This window comes from Melospiza melodia, chromosome 4, assembly GCF_035770615.1.
Source record: "Melospiza melodia melodia isolate bMelMel2 chromosome 4, bMelMel2.pri, whole genome shotgun sequence".
NCBI lineage: Eukaryota > Metazoa > Chordata > Aves > Passeriformes > Passerellidae > Melospiza > Melospiza melodia.
This window is the reverse complement of record NC_086197.1, coordinates 59,365,967-59,377,417: the sequence shown is the minus strand read 5'-3', so window position 1 is coordinate 59,377,417 and position 11,451 is coordinate 59,365,967. Positions and strand designations below refer to the sequence as shown.

General features: G+C 42.4%; 1 protein-coding gene across 1 annotated transcript in view; it reads left to right on the top strand.

Moving 5' to 3' along the window:
- Window positions 1-3,629: 3,629 nt before the first annotated feature.
- ELK3 (ETS transcription factor ELK3) overlaps window positions 3,630-11,451 on the top strand; it is a 35,622-nt gene continuing 27,800 nt past the window's right edge. Inside the window, exon 1 of the mRNA XM_063154854.1 lies at window positions 3,630-4,039. The gene's annotated coding sequence lies outside the window, so the exon portion shown is untranslated. The remainder of the gene's footprint in view (window positions 4,040-11,451) is intronic.

Here is an 11,451-nt window from a genome sequence, read left to right as displayed (position 1 = left end):
TGTTGGCTCTAAAGCCTGTGCTGGTTCAGCTACAGGAGAGTGTGAAAGAGAAAAGCCAAACCTCCTAGAGCAACATTCATCAGTATTGATGAAACATTTGCAAAACATTTAAATAATATGTTGTGAACAGCAACCAAGAATCTTACATGAATTAGACTGTCATTTCAGCTCAGGCAATTTGTTTTTATTTACCCAGTTTCCAAAATTCCCTGGAAATCCTCCTGTAACCTGTCAGGTGGTTATCCAAGTTAGAATTGCTAGAAAATAAGAGAGGAGAATGGTTAGGAGCCTTTCTCCCACAGAACAATTGTGTTTGTTGTCCTAAAGGCAGACACAAATCTGAAGCATCTTCACTGCAGAGTCTGTAATCTAGAAAGAAATTAAAAAATCATAGAGAAGATGAAACAATGTATACATTCATTAAATATATTAGCAGTTAAAATATTAAATGAAACAACAATTATTTCTATTTGCTTTCAACTTTGTTCTTGATAATTGCATGTGATTATAAGCATCTATGTACACTTAAGGAAAATTGTATACCACAAAGTGACATAACAATTATATAATTTAATTTAATAATTTATTACAGAGGGATTCAAGGCTCAGAGTGAAATTAGACTAAAACCTAGACCAACCCCTTCATGAGTCTCAGCCTGAAGAGCTTTAAACAGAGATCTAGAGGACAGCAAATCTAGCTTTACTTTTTTGTTTCCTTCTCTCAGATTGTTTAATTACAGCAGCACATGAGATTTATGAACAGTTTAAAAATGCAGGAGAAACAATCTGAAAAGACAGACAAAGCCTGGTTTCTTAATTGATGTAATCTAATAAAATGAGGCAGAATTATAGTCACTATTCTTAGGAATGCTTTGGGGCAATTTTTTCAGCAGGAGTGGTTTATAAATACAGGCTCTCTTACAAATCACACTGTCTCTAGGTAAACAGAGACATCCTGGGTGCATATGTTTGTTCAAGGATTGCCTGAACCCATCAGATTAGGATTTTCAGCAGCAGTAACCTGCCTTACTGGTTGAAGGGAGCTGTCTCAGTTAAACTTAGTCCTTTGGGAGTACAACAGCTGTTGTCTGGACCAAATCTGAGCAAGGAACAACAATTTCCAAAGCTAAAGCCTCACATCTTCATAGCTTGAGGACAGAACTAAGGCTTCACAGTTAACAGTTGTAATGATATCATGTGCTGATGAATGGATGCAAAATGAGACACAGAAGCTGACTAGTGACTCTGCTAAAAATATAACCACTATTTTAATAACTATGTCAACTGACAAGTTTTTTGAAACAAAGAAGAAGAAAGCTCCTACGCAGCACAAACATACTGTTTTCCTCATTCATAATCTTGTATTTTTACATCAGATAATTCTTAAGGTTAACTCGAAGTGTAGATTAATCAGGTCAGGCAGATACTGCAGAGGAGATTTCAGCAATTATTCTGGAAAGCACAGTGTTTTTATCAAGACATAGATGTAGCTTCCAAAAATACTTTTCCTATGACATCCATAGTGCTATGATCAGTAGCCCTGGCCAAAAGCTCCCATTTTCTTCCACTTCCTGCAGAGCTTTCTGAATTGCTTGTGTTTCCAACACATCCTGGTGTCTTCATTCTGTTAAACGAGTTCTGCACTTTTTACTCCAGATTTTGCAGGGTAATTATGAAAAGCCCTCATCCAGTAGTCACCTTACCTCCACCATGGCAGCCTTATTTAGGTTTCTTACCTCACTAGATTAAAAGAAGTTTGGTGTTGCAAAAAAACACACACACAAAAAATGGTGCTGCAAACAGGTAATTGGAGGAAAAAAAGGTTTTAAATATATTTCAGAGGCATAGTGTGATTTGTAGAAGAAAAGAATTTGTACTGTTTTTGAGAGTTTTTTCTCTCAGATCTCCACTCCAATAGCTGGTCAAGGCAACTGTGGTATATCCACTTCACCTCTTGGTCAGAAAGACAATAAAAGATAAATGTAGAAGATGAATACTGGTACTCCCAGCTGTCAGTCCAGCGTTTCATTTTGATACCATAAAAATTTCTCTGACTGCCCTGTTTGCAAAACTCTGTCTTCAGCTGTAGTACCCTAATAATCCTCACAATTTAAACTAGTGCTAGCAGCAAGGACTTTATCCACTGTGCATTTAATCTAGGAAATATACTATCCGAAATTAAAGATTTCAATGCTTCTTTATTTACAATTCACAAAATAAGGCTTTATCAGACCTCATATCTCTATTCTGACATTCAGAATGGCTTCCAAAAAGGAATGATTTAAGAAAAATAACAAAGTTCCATTATTTGGTGTGCTGGTACCCAGCTATTCTTGCTCCTCTATGGCATGTTAGAAGACAAGAAGGAAGAAATCTGATGGACTTCCTCAAGAGACTGAATTTGATCCCATACCTCTGTTCAGATGCTATTGACTGATGTTGCTGCTGTGACAATCTCTTTAACTCCATCCAAACATACTTGTGTTCCCAATGACATTGCAAGCAACAAACCAATAGAGTGATAAAAAAAATCACAGCTTCTATGTCAGTGCTCATGAAAAACAGTCTGAATAGAAGTTACAGTGCTGGAATGATAAACCTCATTACTATTAAAAGAAATAGCAGTATTGGTTTTGAAGTATTATGCCTTGAACATCACTGATGTTCTAGGCAGACAGAACATAATGTCACTCACTCTGAAAATTTCCAAATAAAGTTATAAAGGCTGATATATGAGAGACAAGAATACACAAAATTTATGTAAACTCCCAATACTAGAAATGTGTCCCTTTTAATAAATCCAACCCAACAGTTTATATCTGAGGTCTACAGCTTGAAGGTCAAAACCTAAACCTCAATCAGCTGCCACAGATCTGACTCTTGAGATATGATGTGGAGCTGCAAGATCCTCATGCTTGTGTTTGATAATTTGCAATAGGAAAAGGGGAAATTTTAAACTAAAAGAGCATAGGTTCAGACTGGATATAAGGAAGATATTTTTACAATAACAATGGTAAGGCACTGGCACAGGTTTTCCGGAGATGTGGAGGTGCTGCATCCCTGGAAACATTCAAGGTCAGGTTGAAGCAGTAGCTCTGAACAACCTGATCAAGCTGATTATGTCCCTGCTCATTGCTAGGGAATTGGACAGGACAACTGTCAATGGTCCCTTCCGAACCAAATAAAACTCTTATTCTGTGATGCTATGATTTGAGTGCTCCTTGATTTTTAACATGCCATTTCCCTCGATTTAAGTTGCTGTACCATGTTGCACGGCTTCTGTACTTTTCTGTCCCTGCGAGGTCCAGCTTGGGAGGGTGGCCAGCGAGTGTCCAGCGAGGCACCGCATCCCACCAGCCCCTCAGCCCGCAGGGACCCCACCACAGGTGCTCAACGCTCCCCTCCACGGTGACCTCAGCCCCAGCACGGTGGGACCAAGGCGGCCGTCTCTGCCGGGCCAAAGCCGCCACCATCCTCCGGGACGGCCAAGGGGTTCATAAGCATCTCCCCGGTGCTCCCCGGGGAAACGCGAGTGCATTTTGGCCCGAGCAGCCGGGGCGGCCGGCGGGAAGCTCCTCCCTGGGGGTGTAGCACAGGAAGGGGTGGCGGTCGGGGGAGTCGCGGAGCTCCCGGCGAGCCGGCGGAGTCGGCGCTGCCCGCTGTACTATGCGTGTGTCTTGTGTTACAGCCATGCTGCACATCGGCGGCCAGAGCGAGGGGCGCGGGGAGGAAAAGGCTGTTTACACAGACTGCAAACCGCCCGGGGAATAGTGCGGGAGAGGAAGTGAGCCGGGCCGCTGTCTGCCTGCCCCGGCTTCCTGCTCGCTGCCTCTCACGGGCAGCGCTCTCACACACACATACACACACACACACACCGGCCCGAGGGGGGGAAAAAAAGGAAAAAGGGAAAACAAAATCAGGATCTCATTACTAGAGCAACAGAGAGCCTGCAGAAGACTGTCAGCATGGAGAAACAGGGAATTTTACTCGGCTCCCTCTAGACTACCAGGAGAGAGCGGAAAAGTCCCTCAGCCGCTGGGTAGGTACAAGTGCTGCTGCGCCCGCCCCGGCTCCCGCAAACTTTGGGGGGCTGCGGGCAGGAGAAGGGGAGGCCGCTGGTGGGGTGGCAGCCGCGGGGACAGCCCGCGGGAGGGAGGTGAGGCTGCCGGGCACGGCGGGAGGGGGCTCGGAGCCCCGCACGGGGCCGGGGAGCCCAGGGGTCCTGCCCCGGGGTCGGGCCCGGGCAGCGCGGCGGTAGCGGGGCGGGGGGCGGCAGTCGCGGGCCGGGATGCCCGAGGGGGCTCCTGCCGCCGCGGGGGCCTCCGCCCCGGTGAGGGTTTCCCCGGGGGCCCCGCCGCCCCCCGGGAGCTGCGGGTGCAGGTGAGGGCACGGACCGTGTGTGTTTGTGCGGGGGGCAGATGCCGGAGGGTGAGGAGCGGCAGGGCCGGGAAGGAGGCGCCGGGGGTCGCGGGGAGCCCCGGGACCCCGCTCCGCCCGCAGCCCCTCGGCGGTGCCGGGGCGTTCCGCGTCCCGCTCCCCGCGGCTGGCGGTGCCGGGGGCCGCCCCCTCCCAGCGTTATCCCGGTTACGGCGCTCGGGGGCCGCCCGGTGCCTGTCAGGGCGGCGGGGGCGCCGCGGGGTCCCCGGCGGCGCTGCGAGGCCGAGCGGGGCCGCGGAGGGCGCGGGGGGAGGGAAGGGAAGGCTCCTGCAGAAACTGCAGAAGGGGCTTTAAAAAAAGGGAAAACAAAAAAAAAAAAGTGTCGGGAGAGTTTCTGGCTTGTCTGGAAACAGCAAGACTAATTGCCATGCGCTTCCGGTTTGAAACTGGCAGCAGACAACATCTTGAAAATGAGTCACTGCAGCTCACAAAGAAACTCTGTGGTTTTCTCCCTCTCAGGTTTATGTATTTGCTCCTTTTTACAGTTTCCTTTGTAGTCGTCTGCCTTTTCCCCGGACCTCCCCCCACCCTCTTTTCTTAGCCACCCCCTGCCCCCCGACCCCTTTGGCCGACGTGGATAGTTTCCACCACCGACTGAAAAAAAGAAAAAACACAAAAAATGTTTGTAAGGGAAGGGAAAAAAAAAAAAAGAGAGAGAGGGAGAAAGGGAGAGAAAGTGGAGAGTTGTTGTTGGATCTGGCTTTGCTGAAGGTTAGAGGGACTCTGATGCTGCAGGGGGAAAAAGTTCCCTGAATTTTCCACTGGCTGCAGGAAGAGAGCCCATTTAGTCATGGCTAAGTAATGTCTGCACACACACCAACTAATCTCATTAGGAGTTTCCGTTCCCTAACACAGGAGGGTTTTGTGAAGCCCTGTCAGCCTTTCTAACGTTGCAGTTGAAAGGGAGACAAGTTACATCTTTATTTACTTAGGAGTGTAGTGCTATGACAATTTTATATAATGTAGCATCTTTTAGGTCATGAGGACTCCAAAAGTCAATCGTTGCATTTCATTTCAAGCCGAAAGCCGTGATTCATCTTGTATTTTGCTCATACAGACTTTTCAATTATTTCTGAATAATTTATGCATAAATATTTCCATGGGGTGAAACATATAAATGGGTTAGCAAGATGTCTCTGTTATGATAAACATGTTCTGTGCATGTCTGACAATTGCATGTAATTGCAAAGTTAAAAAATTTTGAGCCAAGATACTGAGGTGATGGCCATGTATGAAAAATATATTCACCCACATAGCTTTCCTGTGGTGGTGCTTTACGTATGTTGTTTTCAAGTGATTTTATACATACCAGTTTTGATTTAGTGGTTTGTGTAATTACTTTATGATGATTTGCTTTCATAATGGTCATGAAAGAAGCCTATGTTTGGAATTACAAAGATTTTTGCCTTGCCCCACCAATCTTTAAATTAGAAGCAACAACTTTTTGCGGAAAAAAAAATAGTCTGGAGCAAACAAAGAAAATGGATTCTTGCTTGCAAGTGGATTTTAGCTGAAGGAAATGTCAATAAATGAGAATAAAATTGTATGCATTAGGACGTAACACCAAGCTACTTACTTGAATTATCATGTGATAGCATTAAACTAATTTGCAAATATTATGCAAAAAAATAGCGCTTGCAGTATATCACGTGTTTACCTCAGAAGATCTGCAGTGTTTCCTGCACTTCCTATGTCCAAGTGGCACAGAAAAGTTCTTCATTAACATCATTTCACAGAGGACTTCTATTAGTGGATTAGTGACACAATCTCCCGACACAGATGTCTCTTGATTTTCTAGCGGGGCAGTGAAGAATTTTTAGAATAGTGTACAAACCAGACAATGCCTAATCTCTGTCTCAATCAAATGCAGCCATCAGGAAGCAAGGGATTATTTTTCAGTTTTGGAGGTTTATTTCTTTTGTAAATTTCTCAGTTTTAGAGAAGGAAGTGCAATACTGGACATAGTGTTCAAAAACCTGTTGAATATGTTATGGAGCAGTTGGTGTGGTGTACAGCACCAAAACTTACTGAGGAGTGTTTCCTGGCTCTCGCTATCTCTCTCTGAAATATGGACAATAAATTGTCCACTTATTGTGTTAAATATTGCTGGAATTTCGTGTGCTGTCTGCTGAATCAGAGTAGATGAAGCACACACATTCATACATACTTACACACATATATATATGTAGTTTATCCACACTATATATGTTTTGTGTGTTGTGTTTGTTTTAGATAAGTGTAAAACATTTTGATGTCCTCAGGAAAACAGATGTAGTAGTAGTTTGCTTCGTGTTGTGTGTTCTGTGAATTTGAAAGGTTGAATGAGAAGTAATCTATAGATGTGTTAAAAATACAACAGTTCTGAATGGAATAGAAAAAAAATATCCAGATGTCATGTAATGCATGATAGTTTCCACTCAAATAATAAAAAAAGTATTAAAGGTGCTTTTATTGTAAATATAATTTTATTCTTCACCTGTCTAAAAATGTGTTAGGAGTATATATATTGTCTGCTCAGTATTACAATCATTGCTTACAGCTTGATTTTTCCTAATCAACTCTGTGATTTGGTCCTAAAAAGAAAAAAAACACTGTTTTATATCCTTTCTGATATCACCGACTCCATCCACCTAGATGCAACAGCTGAAATAAGCAACTCAGTCTCAGGGGAGAAACTCAGTTTTAGCCTTCCTTGTAACTGTTTATAACACCACACACATGGACACTTCCATATGTAGAAACAAAAGTGTATTTTGTTTTATTCATTAGTGATTCTCAGTGCTTACTGATTCACAGTGGTTCTTTGCTCCTGCTACTTAATGTTATTTCATTAAACTTAACCCATAGGAAGAAATCAAGTATATCACTCCAAAGACTGAAGTATTTCCCATTTGCTGTGCATAAAATCTAATTATGTAAACTTTGCCTTCTTCTTGTAGTGCCCTTCTTGGGATGGAGGTATTCATGACGGAGTTATTCTTAGGGGCAGCTATTATTGGTCAAGTGAACACAAATATTGGTCAAAAACTGGTTCTGAAAGACTTAGCACAGAATGAAAGTAAATTTTCAGGTTCACCAAGGTGCACAGAGCTTGTTGCTTGCTCTGAGGCTCATATATTTGCATGTAGGAAGGTAGCTGTGTGCAACACAGACATGGAGGTCCTTGAGCTGTACAGAAAATACAGATCTTAGCCTTGGGAATGCAGTCACATCACAACAATGTTGCTTCAGAAGACAGAAATAGGTATCAAAATAAACAGACATTTGGCTACTAAAGATAAGGGAGTGCAGGATAAGGGTGGGAGCACCAACACATAGTTACTTGTGATGCATGTATTTATTAAAAAGGATTTTAACTAGTGAGTTGGTGACATCATTTAAAATTTGTAAGTTCATGTAGTTACCATTATCTCTCTTAGTGGTTCTCTGCCATAATGCTAAATAATCTAAGATAATAAAGAACTGAAAAATGAGCTAGTACTTCTTATAGAGATATGCCAGGTTGAGCTCCTTTGTGCAGTGAGGTGATTTATCAGTCCATGGCTTTCTTCTGGTGGAGATGGCTCCCGTGCACGGCACGCCTGGGTGCTGCTGCTGGAATCCATTTTGGAGCTGTGCACTGATTACAGGACAGTTACCCTGGGCCAGTTTCAGAGCGCTGTTGGTTTGGAGCTGCTGTCTGTGCCTGGGGACCACACCCAGTGGCTCATGCCACAGGCTGTCCTGACGGGCCCGTGGAAGTCGCCTTGTCTCCTTGGGTTGATTCACCCTGGCGTTCTCCTCGGTGCTCCCCACAATGGGGAATCTCATCGTCTTGAATCATTAGACAGATGTTTACTTCATCTGTGGCTTGTTAAATGAATCAATGAGGATTCTGGAGGCTGTTAAGAGCTCTTGAATGACCAAATACATTCATTCTCATGTTGAAGAATGAATGATTAAAGATTTAGTCATGATTATGAGGAGAATGTCAAGGTGTAGGCACAGGAAGTCCATCTCACTGAACCACAAAATACAAGGCTGCATGGATGGAAATAAAGCAGATGAAGCGCAAAGTGCCTCTCAGCTGTGCACTTCAGAAAAATAAATGCATCTTTGCCCTTAAAACCGTCTTTAATGCATTGTGATTTTATGTGCCAGCAATTGTATTGCATTTCAGGTTCTTACGGGTTTGTTGTTAAGAGTGGATTTTAATTTAAAAGCTGTTTGAAGGAGACTTTCAGCTTTTCCAAAAGCAAGAACTAAAGAAAACACCTGCCAATGGGCATGGGTACAAAAATATCACAAAGAGACTTCTTGGCAGCTAATTCAATGCCAGTTACCAACTGTATAGTCAGTTCTGCATTTTTATTTTTTATGAATACTGCGGTATTTTTTTTGCACTATCAAAATGTACCCTGGAGCTGTTGATCTGCTTGATAGGTGTGATTCCTGGGCAGTATCTCATATTATACCAGAAAACTAAATATTTAAGTAATATTTTAAAGTTATATGGCAGCTAAGAATATAGGAGGCCAATTTTGCCATGCCCTAGGCGGGTACAACTCAGCTGAAAATGATAGGGGATTTTTTTACTGTTATGGAGTTCTCAACACCGTGTCTGATTTTTGGCTGCTTGCTCAAGTGGCATTGCTGTGATTGTCTACAGCAGTGGGGTTTGTCCTTCTTGTGTCTGTGGATCCATAATTGTTTCTGAGCAGTGGTGGTGCTGCAGTGCTTCTGCCTCAGTGTCAGGAGGAAGGTCCACTGACCCCACATGCATGGGCCGAGTGTTGAAAACTGTTCAAGTGTGTGATGGCAGTTATAGACAGGACACCTATGGACTTTGGAGATAAATATCAGTCAACTATGTAAAGAAAGGTTTTTGAAGACTACAGCGTGTGGTCTGTCCACATCTGAGCAGTTAGATACAGCTCAGGATCTTCAGGACAAGAGTCTCTGTAGGAAGAACTTACTTCTAAACTTACTTTGTTTTGATCTTTTAAAGCACTTAGGCATGTATTTACTTTTGAGTGTGCCAGCACTTCTGTTAATGCACTGAGACAAGGTGCATGTTAAATGTAACTAAGGTACTGCAGTGGCTCTTGCTTGCTCTGTGAAGGGTCCTTCCATAGCTCTAAATTTCGCAGTGTCAGGATGCACTGTGTGAGTGATACTGCCCATTCCATGGCTTCCCCCTGACCTATTTCAGAGAGTCACTTCAGTCATGTCTGTGTCTCTGCTTTCCCATTTACTACCCAATATTTGAAGATTCAGAATGTAACTTGGATGATCTTTGCGAATACCATGTTTACTACATGTTAATGAGTTTTGGCTCTTGTGCAAGCAATACTGTCTTAGTTTTTTGAGCTTTAAAGTATACAATTTTCTTATCTTGCGGCTCCTAACATGAAGATCACTTGAAGTACCATAAGGGGAAAACTCATGTCTTACACATTGTCTTTTATTTTTCAAAGTTATTATATTATGTAATGAATAATACAGAATTTTTATGAATTTTACTAGTCATGTAAAATTGGTAAAAATTTTCTAGGCTCTAACCTAAGTATTAAGTCCAAAGTCCCACTAATACTATTTTAGACGATGGCTCTTTTTCTGAAAACATTAGTGAATGGGCAAAAATGTTTGTGTAGAAGATGCTTTTGCAGTTGTACACAAAAGGGTAGACTTGGATTATATCCTTCATCTAAAGGATCTAAATGTTTTCAATCAAATGTCCTTCTATAAGTTTCCCATCCTTATTTTGCAACACAGCTGATAGTTCATCTGGAAAACAGATTTCTATTTCACATCCATTTGCCTCTAATGTGGTGACACCACTTCTTTACTGTCTCTGTGTATTTCTCCTTTTTGTTGTTGTTTTTTTAATGAAAATTGATCAGATGTGTTTCAGTTTAGGCTTTTTGAGAAGGAAGCTAATGTGTGTTGTTGTTTTTAAATGTTTATGTTGTGGTAGTGTTGAGTGGCCTTTGCTGTATCAAGTCACAATACAGCATAAACAAAAAAATTTATAGACTGAAGTACCACCATTATCTCTTCCCAGCAATTAACAGTAATTCATGTGAAGAAGCAATCTTTAAAAAGCATTTAGAAAATAAGAACAAATTCCTTTTGCAGCTCAGTTAGTTAAAGCTGGAGAAAGTTGACTACCTTCAGAGAATTTCTTCCATGCTACACTAACGTAGCTGAGATGGGAATGTGGGTTTGGATTCTGGATATAGACCTCTGTGAAGTCTGGTGACTCAGAGCAGACTCAGAGCAAGTGGCGTGTGTGGTCAGTTCAGCAAACTGTGAGTGTGGAATAGGGCTGGCATAGAAAGTATGGCTGCAGCACTCCTTCAGGACTGCCACTTCAGTGATAAAAACCCTCACAGAACAGAGCAGTTGGATTCCCTGGGAGCAGGGCGCAGCAATGCTGACTGTGCGGTCTCATCCAAGTTGAGAAGAGGGAATAGAGTCTTTGCATTTTACTTAAATATGTAATTTTATACAGCATTCAATAGGACACAGGATTCAATAGGACAGGATACAAGTCAAAACAGTGGCTGTTATGCATCCTGAGCAGCAGAGACATTGACAAACCACTTGGTGCATTGGTGTCACTTCTAAACATGTGCAATCTGAGCACTCTGCATACAGCAAAGTTTGCTGTAGTCATTGGAATACTCTCTCATTTCTCTCTCATTCATAGTTTGCAGCAGCTGTGGGAATTAGTTTAAGCACACAGGACACAGTACAGTGACAAACAGCTCTTCCCCTGGCTGAGATCTCATGTATTCCACAATGCATTCTGTGGGGTATGTCCCAGTGTTTAACAAATGAAGTTAGGTTGGTGTAGTAGGCGAGTGAATAATGTCAGGAGATTAAAATATTTTAGTTGGGTTTTGGTTTAACTTAGTGCATGATAAACACGCAGAAGTTTGATTAGCACTGAGAAGAATAGCAGATCTTTGAGATTTTTATGTGTAGGAATAATTATTAATTTATGTTTTTACTATGAGATAATAAAAGTAC